We start from the raw sequence: 13,163 nt of genomic DNA on the forward strand, positions 1-13,163 counted from the left end.
CTGATGAGCCCAGAGTCTGTCCCAAAGGAGGCAGAGAAAGTCGTGCCTAACGTTGTGTGCAGCGTGCTGCAAAAGCCAAAGGCAGAAAACTCCATGGTAGGTGCAGAGTGACCAGAACCAGTAAAAGTTTGTTGCTTCTTTTTATTTTTTCTTTTCCTCTTTTCTTTTTCCTTTTTTCTTTTCCCCTCCAGACAGCTGATCATCTATCTCCCATTCTTCTATCTACACATCTATCTATTTATCTATCTATCTATCTATCTATCTATCTATCTATCTACTATTTCCTTTCAGAGCAAATAATTACATAAAATAATAATAATAAAAAGCTTACAGCTAAGAATGAATTGCTTTTTAAAAATCTAAACTATTTTGCCTAAAAGAAACAGTAATAAAACCTAAAAGCTGTCTTCTTTTAAAAGCATCCAACACACTGGGAGCTGCGTTCGGGTTGGAAACCAATGTCTTCAGCAACAACAAAAACTATTCAAATTTCTATGCAGTCATATAAGAAAATCCAGAAGGTAAATAAAAATAGTAATCCATACCTAAACCGAACAGAAGTAAAAATCACCAGTAAAATTTGGGGGTATTTTGCACTGGAATAAGGCGCTGTGAGTTGTTGGCTGCAGAGACAGAAGGGCTCTGTGGAGTTCTGGAAGTGGCCAGATGTCTTTATATCTGTCTACAGCATGCTCTGCCTCTCAGCACTTGCCTTTATAATCTCACGCATAATTGGCCTTAATCTGATTATTTCCAGCGCTGTCTACAGTGAGTAACTTGGATAGGTCTATTGGGCCCTACAAATGGCCCACGTGGTGTGTAGAGGAGAAAAAAAAAAAAAAAAAAAAAAAGATGAAAAGAAAAAAAAAACGTCATTTCTCAGCAAACACCAGGAATGCGAGGAGCAGCAACAAAATCCCATTCTTTTCCGAGTGTTCGCGCTCCGGGGCTCGGCGGCCCCCGGCGCCCCCCCAAATCCGGGGTGCCCCGGGGCTGTGGGGCTGGGGAGGGGGATGCAGCGCTCCGTGCAGTGCCGTGCTGTGCTGCTCCGTGCCGAGCCGTGCCGAGCTGTGCCAGCCCTGCCTGGACCCCGGCGCTGACAAAGCGGCGGCTAATTGCCGCTGGATGGGTTTTGGGGGGCCGCTCTGCACACGCCTTGCCTTTCCAAGCGATCGTACGGCAGCAAAGTTTGATTTTGTTCACAGCGAGGGGTCTCTGGATTTATGCTCGCTTCCCGTCTGCAAATGATATGCGGCGGGACCCTTTGCAATTACTTTTAAAATGCATCCGAGACATAGGCTCAGCGGAGAGAGATGGCCCTTGCCTCAGCCCGGGTGAAAATTAGACTTTAAAGTACCCAGATGAAATTTTCAAGTCAGGGACGCGGGATTGGATCAAATCACATAAACTGCAAAAAAAGCAAGTATAATGGCGCATAATTGGTTCTGTAATAGCATTACACAAGGATAATAGCCTGTTATGGCCCCCTGCACATTAAGTGCTTCCCTGGCGTAAAGCCTTTATGATATTAAAGGGGGAATATAATGATATTTTGGTTATTAAATGCGTGTAATTAATTTATGCACCACTGAAAATAAAGTTGGTATTATGACCCACTCAAGATGCATCAGAAGATGTAAGTCAGACAACTGTTGATAAGTTCTGGTGTCTATGTTTCGTCTAGACTGCTGATTTTATTTTGGAACAATTGCTTCTCCGGCAGACTACACAAATTTAATATTTTATAAACATTGTAATGTTCTGTGCAGGAAGGGCGAACAAATCTACACAGGCTCTCTTAGATCTGATGGGAGTTTAAAGATGTAGCACGTTCATACCAGAGCAAAGGAGATGGATACAGACGATACAGGTGCAGAAATAGATAGAGATTTTAAAGAGACGATGTCTTTGGAAAGTTATTCAGTATATATGATCTCATTAAATAAACACTAATAAGCCTAGAAATATCACCTGCTCTATCTGCCTGTCACACTAGGTATAGACAGATCTCCCTAATGTATAGCCAAGCTGAAATTACGATTCAGTCTTGTAAAGAATTATTTTAGCAAAACAAGGCAAATCCAGAGAGCCGAACAGATCTGATCTTATCTTACCCATTCACCTACAATTTTAGCATAACAGTAATAGGTTTAGAAAGTTACATTCATACATGCTTATATATATTTATATGTATACACATACATAAGGGCTTTTAGGGAAATCTCTGTTTGACAACAAATATTATTGACTTACCATCCAGGCAAGTCTCTGAACTGCAAAGTCTGATACGAATCGAGCCGTCTTTTACAGCAGCACCACGCAAGACCAATGTTCTGAATCCGACCACACTCCTTAAAATAGCAGCACATGCTTTAGGTCAATTAACCTTAAAAAGAAGAACATAACCCAGAGGTACCGCCTGGATCTCCCCTGCCAGTCTCTGCATCCCAGCCTTTAATATCCATGCAGGGCCAGTACCACAGGATCCCTTTGCACAGAGACAGACAAGCCTTTTCCTTTCTCTGACGTCGTGGAGAGAGTGAAAGTGAGTGTTTTATCATAAGAACCCCTAATAAAATAATAATAACTTCATTACGGCACTCTTAGGCCTTGCTCTAGTCAGGGGGCTGCATTGCTCTTTTGGCTCCAAGACTCACTTTCTCCCGCAGTTTGAAGCCTGCAAGTTCAGCGCATTACGGGAGGCAGCGAGGGGGAAATGGAGCCCGGGGAAGTGCTCCAAGTGCTGCTTTTTAAATAGAAGCAGGAGGACCGGGAGCCGGTCGGCTCAACTTTCTCCCAAGGAGCAGCAGCTGCAAAACAAGGAGATAACCAAGCAATATGAAATCCCCCACCTCTCGCCACCTCGGTGCCTCTTTAATTTTAATGCACGAGGCGCGGGGTTGACGATAATTAAAAGTTGCCGCTTCGGAGGCTGGGCTCTGCCGTTCGCCGGCGGCCGGAGCCCGGAGGCGGCGGCTGCGGCGCGGTTCAGCACCCGGGAGAGCTCCGCGCCCGGCACGGCTCGGCACGGCTCAGCTCGGCTCGGCACGGCACTGTCCGGCACGGCATTGTCCGGCACTGCACTGCACGGCATGGCACGGCCCGGCATTGTCCGGCCCAGCATTGTCCTGCCCGGCATTGTCCGGCCCGGCACGGTTCGGCACGGCTCAGCCCGGCCCGCCGGGGTGTAGCACGAGGAAAGCCCCTTCTCCGCGGGCAGGAGCGCTGTCAGCGCCGCCGCTGCCTCTCTCCGTGCCCCCCTTTATAGAGGCTTTCCTGCCATGCTGGGACCCCCGAAAATAACTAGAAATCGCTTCGAGTCGTGGGCAGCGTTCCTCTGGTAGTTCCTCGCTCCTAGCTACCAAAGGGCAGCATTAAAAGCAATCCGAAGCATGAAATAACACAGAGGTGAGCTACTGTATTTCAGGCAGAAAAGCCTTTCTTTGCAAAGTTGTTAAAGTCTGTCCCATGCTTTCGCACTTATCATCATCGTCGTCATTGCCAGTGTCAGTATTAGGTAACAGGTCTGCAAGGAGAAGCCCGGTATAATTCTGGATGGATGTTTTGGTGATTGTGCCTGTCTTAAAGTAAAACTGCTCGTGTGCTGCTCACACAAACACATCTGTTCTCAATTTCCTCCTGTGACAGTAAAACCTAGCACTGGGCTGAGATATGCAGGAACTGAATGGACGTTTTCCTTCGGAGCTCTCAGCTTTGAGGGGATCATTCGTAACACTCAAGAAAGTCTGAATGGCTCAAGTTTGATGAAATGGCTCTCTTGTCTTTCCATGTCCAAACACTTCCTTTCCCATGATTCTCAATACCTGACCACAAAAAAAACTAGTAGCTAAAAGGTTATTTTACCCTAATTCATGTGCAGTAAAATGTATTTTCCAATTAACCAAATTTGCCGATTTGTCCCGCTTGGACACTCTTATAATTTATAATGTAAAAGTGTTCTTTCTTTATCTAAAGACCAAGGTGACTGCTTTTAATTTTCTGTAACCTCTTTACACTTGATGTTCACCAGACTCATAATGTTAATTGGCTTCATATACGGATCATCAGTTTAATGAAGGAATAAATCCTATGTTGCTTTATGTCCCTCTGTTTTAACAATGATTGCTTTAATGAAGAATGTGACGTGTTTGAAATCAAAGCTGCAGGAGACATTAGGTGTTTTTTTTTTTCTTTAAAAAATTATGATTGAAATGCTTATTTAAAGCTAAAACAGATTTCCATATTTCAAAAGGTTTTATTTAAATCATTCTCCATGGAAAATACCAACACATTCTTCAGCAAGTAACTTTCTTTCTAGTTATGACTAGAGACTGAATAACACAGTTTTGTAACATAAACATCCCAATTAGGTTATTAAAATATCTCTGAGCTGATTTTATCCCAGTGCAGTTTTCATTCAGAGTTTAAGTAAAACTCCTGCTGAGTTCAAGAAGAGTTATGCCTGCCTAAATAAGGAGCATTTGAGTGTAACAAATACATCCCTTAGTCAGCCCACTGTGTTTTCATTGTTCACATGTAGATGAAGAAAAGTACAGGGGAGAAAGAATTGTCAGTTCACACACACAAGCTCTGGGTTGCTGTAATCTATTTCTCCCCATGGGGATTTTAGGATTTTGGGAGCAAGGGTAAAATGTAATGAAACATAGGCTCGTGTAAAGGTAGGTGACTGCAAATCAGAGCATCAATTAGGCCAAGCAGGAAAGCAGCAATTACACCGAACTGCATGTGCCAGTTATACTAGCTACAGCAGGTTTAAAACGTACAAAGCAAATGCATTCTGGTAATTGAACTTTTACATTCCTGGTCCCATTTATAATGAAAGTAACCTTTTTTCTTTTTTTTTTTTTTTTTCCCCTCTAATGGGGAGTACATATGATGGATATATTTTGTCTCATTTGAGAGCTTCAGTCTGGACCAAAACTACATGATCCTTAGATATGGGAACATGCAACCCAGAAGTGGAAAGTCTCTAATCAAGGCGTGGGACAGGATTGAGCAATCAATGGACTCAGATGGAAATTTCAGGACATGTCAGAGGAAGCGGAAGGGAGGGAAAGTTATTAGCTACAATTCCATACCACTGAGAAGTCATTCAGTGTGCCAGGCCTGATCCCATGACCTGCTTGGTTTATGTCTCCACTAGTATTATACTCATTCAACGCTGGTCACACCAACATTATCACACCTTCTCCCATCCCTCCCTCCTCCATGCCATTACTGTGTCTGAGAGAACTGTGCACCACCTTTCAGTGCTGCCTAGAACTATACCCCATGGCCAGCACCATAAAAACATGCAGAAGGCATGTTTTGCCCTCGCACTCCACAGAGAACTATAAAATACTCTGAGGCATCTTTAGAGGAACAGATGATTTGTCTGCCAGGAGGCCCATTCAATAGCAACAGTTCTCTATGTGGGGCTGTGCCTTCATCCAACCTGTGCTTGGTCCCCGTGCTTGTTACTGTTTGAAGTGACTCAGTAAAGGCTGGAACTATTCCAGGAGTTGTTGAGGCAAAACAACACTATTTTTCAAGGGGATTGTCTGTTGTTTTTTTTTTTTTTTTTTTTTTTTTTAGTAAACATGTCATATGAAGATGCTTCTTCCCAGATGTGCTCTTTCCCACTAAAACGAGCCTTCTAATCAAGATTTGTGAGAAAAGACTTCCAAGGGAGCAGCTATAAGACTGAAAAAAAAGTAGTAGCAATACTTGAAGGTAGGAAAATGAGGTACAGAAAGACTGACAATTTCCTCAAGTTGTCCATAATAGACAAATACTGCAGAAGAGAGCAGTGGACTCAGAGTGTGTAAGTCAGTATCTTAATTGTTTGACCTTGCCTTTAGAAATTGTATTTTATTTTATTTTATTTTATTTTATTTTATTTTATTTTATTATTTCATTTCATTTCATTTTATTTTATTTTTCCTAGAAGCTGCTGCTCTGGCTTGCCAGAATCCAATGTTTTTTAAAATTCAACAGATTTTACGTAAATGTGGATGACATGATTATTGATACTATTTACCCTGGTCAAAGGCAGACAAGTGATTTCCTATTGCCCAAAAGGTACACAGAACTAATAGAAGATTGAAAGCTATGGAGGTCAGAGTTAAAAATTGAAAGACACATGTCCTTATTTTACCATGGACTTGATAGTGTATCTGGAATTTTTCAGATGTTTGGAAAGAACTGGCCCTTGACCTATATATACATCACTCATACTATTGTTTATTCCTGCTTTGTTTAAAGGAAGTACTTTTAGGAACAGAAATATAATATTCTAAAATATATCCTAATCCATGTAAAGCCCATAAAACAAATACCTGCTTTTCAAAGATGATAACTATTGTCAGGAAACTATCTGTGATTTCTAAAACCCTGAAAACATCTTTCCAGAGACATGGTCTCTTTACTTCTCCATGACTCCTTGTGTGAACAGGACAGGAAAATTGGGCTTCTGGCAGAATAACCTTGCCTTAGATCTCTAGGTTAGTATGGAGATGGTCCAGCACCATGTTTATGATACTTAGATAGGTATTATGCTGCTGTCATGGCCTTGTTCCTCGCCAAGTGGGATAAACCCAAATCTTCATTTCAATATCAACAAGGTAAACCCGTGTGCTTATTCGATGAAATTCCTCTCCCCCTTTTTCTTCTTCTCATGATGGATGGGTAACAGTTTATATGTAACACCTCCTCAGTCCTTCAGCCCTACCCTTCTGACTATTCTTAAATTCAAGCCAAGTTCATTCCTGCTCTAATACTTCGTAGTTGATTTCATGGGAAACTAGGACTAGGCCTTTCTCCATCCAGATCCCTCTGGAGTTACTTCCAATGATCTGGATGCTCTGCACTAGAACATTTCTAATGAAAGGCATTGCTGCAATACTGATAATGGTATTCACTGATATCCAGAGGTTTGTTGATTCAAAGAATGAGATGGAAACATTTAAACAAGCTGAATATTACATGAATGAAGGAAAGGAGGAAATCATAACTTGTTCTTTGAGCTTATGAATTAGGCAATGCAGTGCCACGCAAAATTTAGAGGCAGGGTCATACAGCATTCCCAAAAAAATTCAGCTTGAGAGACCATCCATGCCATCTTTCAGCTCTAGTGTAATGAATCTTATCTTTCCCAACATATTTTCTTAAGTCAGGACCACAAAGCCCTCCCTCCAGCCCTTCTGTGCCCTCTGTCTCAGTTTCTTACCCTAAAATCCAGGTCCTTTAACAGTTTCAGGCACTTTGTAGGACTTGGTCTACATAAGAAGTAAGTCTGAAAGGCTTCAGGCAGAGCTTTAAACAAGAACAAGTTATCACACATCATGGTACTTGCAAGGTCACTACCTATCAATGAAAGAGGTGGTCTTTGTGGTCATATGTGTAGATAAATAGCACATAGAAGTTACCAAAATGTCCTGATCTGAAGACAGTGTGTGGTGAAAAAGGCAAGGTAACCTTGAGGAGCACAAAGCTCTGGGCAGCTGATGGACTTCTTGTACCTACGGCTGGCCTTGCTCAAGAAGAAAGTGATATATGCATGAGCTGTCATCTGAGAAACAAGAGAAGTGGAATGGCCACGGTCTTTCTGTTAATCAATTTATTTACACTACCTGACTGCTGGCATTCTCTGGAGTTTATTTAGGATTTGCAATGTTCAAATGATGATTTATTTATTGAAATTTAGGTTTATTTTCTTGGCCTATCCTGAGAAAATTGCATTATATTTTCAAAGTTTACATTTATGTGTTATAGGTACATTTGATTTGCAATCACAAATGTCAGAACACATCTCTTTTTCAGCCCAAAACTAGAAGAAACCTGCTCAAAATACCTTTTTTTGAAGATTTAATGTTGATCTTTGAACACTGAAACTGTTCACAGAAAAAAAAAAAGCAAAAAAAAAAGCTCTTTTGACATTTTGTTCCAAAAATCATAAAACTTCTGAAAATGTCCAAAAGGCACTTGCAACGAAGAAAACGCTAAAATCACTTCAAATTACAAATGTAAAAATAATGTTGTTGAAATAAAAATAAATTATTATGAAACTCTGAAACATTTCAATGTGTAAAATGCTTCTTTTAGCTTTTTGTCAAGCAAAAATTATGGCAGCTGATTTGACTGCTTGACCCTGAACAGCCTCAGGTACCTGCGCCCAGGAGGAAAGCAGTGAGCAGTGAGTCACAAAGCCAGTGGTGCCCTGGGGTGACTCCACGCCATGCTCTGTCCTGTCCACTCACCAAAGACTGCTGTCTTTGAAACAGCCTCTGAGCTGCTTCTGTACACATCTGTAAACCTTTTGGAGGAACCAGATGGGAACTTGGTGGCTGTGGGCCTGCCTCATGTGTAGAACATCACTGGTTGCAGCATCCTCCATAGGAGGGAGCTGGTGGGCAGCTGGAAATGGACACGGTGTGCAACCTCTGACTCCCATCCACCTGCACAGCAATTTTGAGCTCCCAAGGCTCTAAACCCTGTTTGAAAACATCACTTGGGGGCTGCTTGTTGCCAGGGTTGTACCAACTGGAAATCAGTCTTGGGTTCTACTCTAAGAGTGTAAAAAAAAAGGCTGGAAATGCAGCATCTCACAAAACGTACTGTTGTGAGTCAGAAAGACTTACTACAATAATAACTATAAATGATATTTGGAAGCAGGAGATTATTATATTCTGGGAGAAATAATCCTAGGAGACCTCAGGACATCTCAGAAGTGATATGGATGTATTATGATTTGCTGACCCATTTTCCACCAGAAAAACAGAAAGCAAAATTTTGCATAATTGTACAGTACCAACTGAAAATAAAATAAGTCAACTACTTTCATTTCACAAGCTAGGCAATTACCAAGCCAACCTGTGTGAAATTCCCAGGGTAATGCGTAAATGTAAATAGGTTCACTCAGGAACAGTGGATTTCTATAGAGTCTTGAGAATTTAGAAATGGTTTTGCATTGCCATAATCTTAAAAGAAAAGTGGGGTTTGTTTATTTTTTTGTTTGTTTTTAACAAGACAAAATCTTCGTAAGAAAATAAGCAGAGAAACTCTGTCAAAACCCAGTGTTAAAACTAAATACCACATTTAGGAAATGTAAAGTTATTCGGGATGGGAAGCAACAAGCACCACGCAGAGTTCAAGAAATGCAAAGTCTTGCACCTGAGAGGGAACAAATGACTCCTTTCACGCTACCTGGAAGACACGGAACAGAACCTATACTGACTTGCAGCTATAGTCACTGTTTTTACACTGCCTGACGATTCTGTCTAACCTGATAGTTCAAAGTTAACCACGCATGATTTCTGTGAGTGGGTTTGAACCAATATACTGGGACTTATGCCATAACACTGCTTTGTGTTATGAGGCCTGGATTTACAGCATCACCAAATCACAGTTTCAGTTAAAGGTCAATCAGTTCTCAGAAACAGGTCATTTTCCCACTTAGACACAAAGCTTTTGTTTTCAACAACTAAAACAGGCTGTGATCTAGCTCTGAATTAGGGCAGTTAATATCTGCATGAATCTATAACTGCACGCATCCTTGTGACAAGAAGTTAGCAGTCCTTCTTGTTCTCTGAATAGCTTCTAGCAATAAAGCCAGTAAGAAGAAAGAAAACATTCAATTAGCTGCTTTAAGGCACAATTGTCTCATTCACAACAGGTCATTTCACACCTGCTAACTACTCTTGAAGGTGAGCTACACTCAACACCAGAAGGGGAGAAATGTCCTAGGTGTGACATATTTTTCTTCAAAGCCATTGAAATGCTTCCCTTGGAAGTGGCAATGTTCTCAAATTAGCCCTGAGCACCCCACCTCACTTACAGATAAGTAGCACCATCCTGGTTCATGAACCAGGAGGAAGGCTGCCTCCGTGCAAACTGGAGTGCAATATACACATGGGTGTGTATAAAAAGGAATCCACATGTGAAGTATTTGCATGTATGTATTTGCAGACGGTGCACATGGGATCTTAAAGCAGCTGGAGCTGGACTGGAGATGGTCTGGAGCGTTCAGTACCTGTGGGAAAGCCCAGGCACCCAGCTCTACTCCTCTCCTTTCAGGAGACAAGCTCCAGGACTATGAACCATGTACTACTTCTGGAGATCTTTTAAGTAAAACACCTAAATGTCACTTTTCCTACAAGGAGAATGGGCCCATAGTAAACTCCCCAGGTAAAGCAGAGACAACTCAGCACACTCCTAACTGGGTGCCTCATATCATTTTAAAGGCCCGCAGAGCAGAGGCCTAGCAGCTGCTTACAGCACCCCTGTGCTCCAGTTTCCTCAGGCCTGGCACAGTTCAGTTATCTGAAAACAAATCACAAAGGAAACCATTCCTGACCAGTTCCTCCAGGCCAATCCCTTCTGCATCACAGCCACAGGACACCCCCAGCATAGCATACCTCTTCCTTGCTTCAGTGCCAAGAAGCACCTTCCTCTATTCCTCATGACAAGAGCACCACAGAAATCCCACTTGTAGAACCACTTGATCTACAGTGCACCACAGAAATCTGATCTCTTACAGATTTCTGCTCTTTACCATTAGCTCGCCCCCAGAATACACCCAGATCCTGCTTAACATCCCATCGCAGAGGTGATTGGGCTGGGTTTGGTGCCCTCCCCACCCCATACAGTAATGAACGTGACTGTGTGCACCTCACTCACCTGGGCCTCTTCAATTCCAAACCTGGGCCATCCTCTGTGTCATGGCATCAAGTGTAACCCTGCAGCTTTAGCATGTGGTTGCATTTTCTTCCTAGCCATCATCTCAGAAATGGATCTCATAGTCTCTTTCTGCCTCTGAAATCCTGCTTTCCATGTGCCTGGGGGAGTAGAACATAAGTTGTGTTATTTACCAGAGGAGAATCACACTGATGTTGTGCAACTGAGAGGATACAGATGCCCATGGCCTGACAGAGACCTAAGCCAGCAAACCTCAAGCTGTAGAGCTGGATACACGACCAGAATGGCAAAATGGGGACCCTGCTTCCAGCCACCAGCTGAACCAGCGCAGACAGCCCTACGTGTGCTGTCACCGTGGCTTTGGTGAGGCCTGGAGTTGGTGGCAGTGCAGATGCTGCAAGGATCTCACTCCTTCATTGCAGGGCTCTCCTCTGCATCTCTCTGAATTTGGTTGTCTGAGGTGTATCACCCTGCATATAAAACCTGCAGTCATTCTGTTTTGTTTCAGCTCTCTACAAGGTGAGCTTGTCAGGGCCAGATATGCTCCACATCAGTACTGGTACAGTGTTTATCAGAGAATTTGCTCCCAATCTTGCTGTCTCTTGGTGCTGCTGTGATGGAATGTGAAGTAACAACACTATCTGTGCCACCAGTCCTGCTTCAGACAGTCCATTCTGAAGACTAGCTACACTCCCTTCGAACCCCTAGCTGTTGCTTTTTGGCACACCACCTAAACATGCCATGTTCTGCTTGTTACATTTCTTTTCTGGAATTCTTATTTATTTCTGTTGACCAATATCAAGAAAATGCATCCTTATTCAAAAATAAATAAATAAATAAATAAATAAATAAATAAATAACTATTTTTTTAAAAAAAGCAGCAGAATACTTATGCTTAATTGTTATTCTAATTACCAGTTCCGGTGCAGTGTAAATTTTTTCCCCTGGCATTATTATGAACCTCATTTCCTTACAAAGTCCAGGATAAACAATTCCAATATATTTTGTTTTAATTATCAGGGTTTAATGGGGCATAATGAGACTATGTTGAGTGGCGCAGAAAAAAATAATAATTTAATGTGTGCAAAACTACTGAGCTCTCCTAGCTTGACTGTGCATATTTAACCTATTGTGGTGCAGCACTGCGTTAACTAATATTCAGTGTGGCCATCATTTCCTTATTAATTTTACCTGTGTTTCAATGGAAAATTTGCCTTTTTTTTTTTCCTGGCATCTAAAACACAAAGAAACCCATTAAGATATCCTGGAAAAAAATGGATAATTCTCTGAGATGGCCAGTGAAAGATGCAGCTACTATGCAGCTTATGCTTTATATAAACATTTGTCACGTTACGGAATGCCGAAGCTGTCCCAGCCAGTCTGTTCCAAATACAGCCGTTCTCCCACTGTTATTTTGCAGTGAAAACTGCTGGCCTTAGTTCCCAGGGTCTCTACTAAAATGAGCGAAGATTACATCAGCTGAAGTCACCATTCAGAAACGCCTTTGTCTAGACTCTCACTACAGGTGTATTTTCCCACTCCCAAGGTGTAGTTCTTAAAAACTTAAAATGCCACAGATACTTTTGTGGTTAAAGGGAAGTAATGCAAAAGATCAACCTAAAAAAACAAACCAGTAAATCGAGCTTATTACCCTTTTCTCTTTCCAAGGTGCCTTTGCCAGTGACACTGAATCCAATGGCTACAAGTGGCTAATGCAGCAGGTAGCACCAGCCTGATATCAGACTTTTATTCCACTTTACTAGGCTGACTATAATTTAAAAACAAATGAACCAATAAACAAATCTTAACTAGGAAGATTCTGGCCATTTCTCTAGGAATTCTGAACATACAATATGGTCAGCGTGGGAATGGCAATGAGAGGTTGCTCTGCAGAAAGCATAAACACGTTTGTTCGGTCATGCTAGGCACACACAGCCCATTTGAAACCTTCAGATCCAGTGGACTCCCTGTACCTACACCATACAGCTCACACATGCACAGCACAGTTCATCCCATAGTCTGCTGGAGGGAAACACAGAAATCCCATCATCACAGCTTATTTCCCTTGCCTTGCGGGAATCAAGCCTTTTATCCCCAACAGAAATGAGCTTCCTGAATGCTTCACTGCCTGTTCTATTCTGGACTGAGCACATTCGCCTTAACTGCTGTTCTCAGAGCAGTTCTGCTCTAGGTTACTCTCAGAGCTGTTCTGACATCAGTATCTAAGCTCTGCTGGTCACTTACAACAGCCTCTGGGATCTTTTATTAACAGCAGTAACTAGGCAGGAGAAAACCCTTCTCTCCACACTGACTCATGCATGCCATCCTTTCTAAATTCTTGTCTCGCTCAGGGCTCCCTATCCCACCCATTCCAGGCTATAGTTCTGGTAAGTACATGCCTAGTCTACACATACTGGGTACAGCCTTCACATACATATATTATAATCTGTGAATTTATTTTATCTTAG

This window comes from Netta rufina (genome assembly GCF_964035555.1).
Source record: "Netta rufina genome assembly, chromosome: 7".
Classification (NCBI taxonomy): Eukaryota; Metazoa; Chordata; class Aves; order Anseriformes; family Anatidae; genus Netta; species Netta rufina.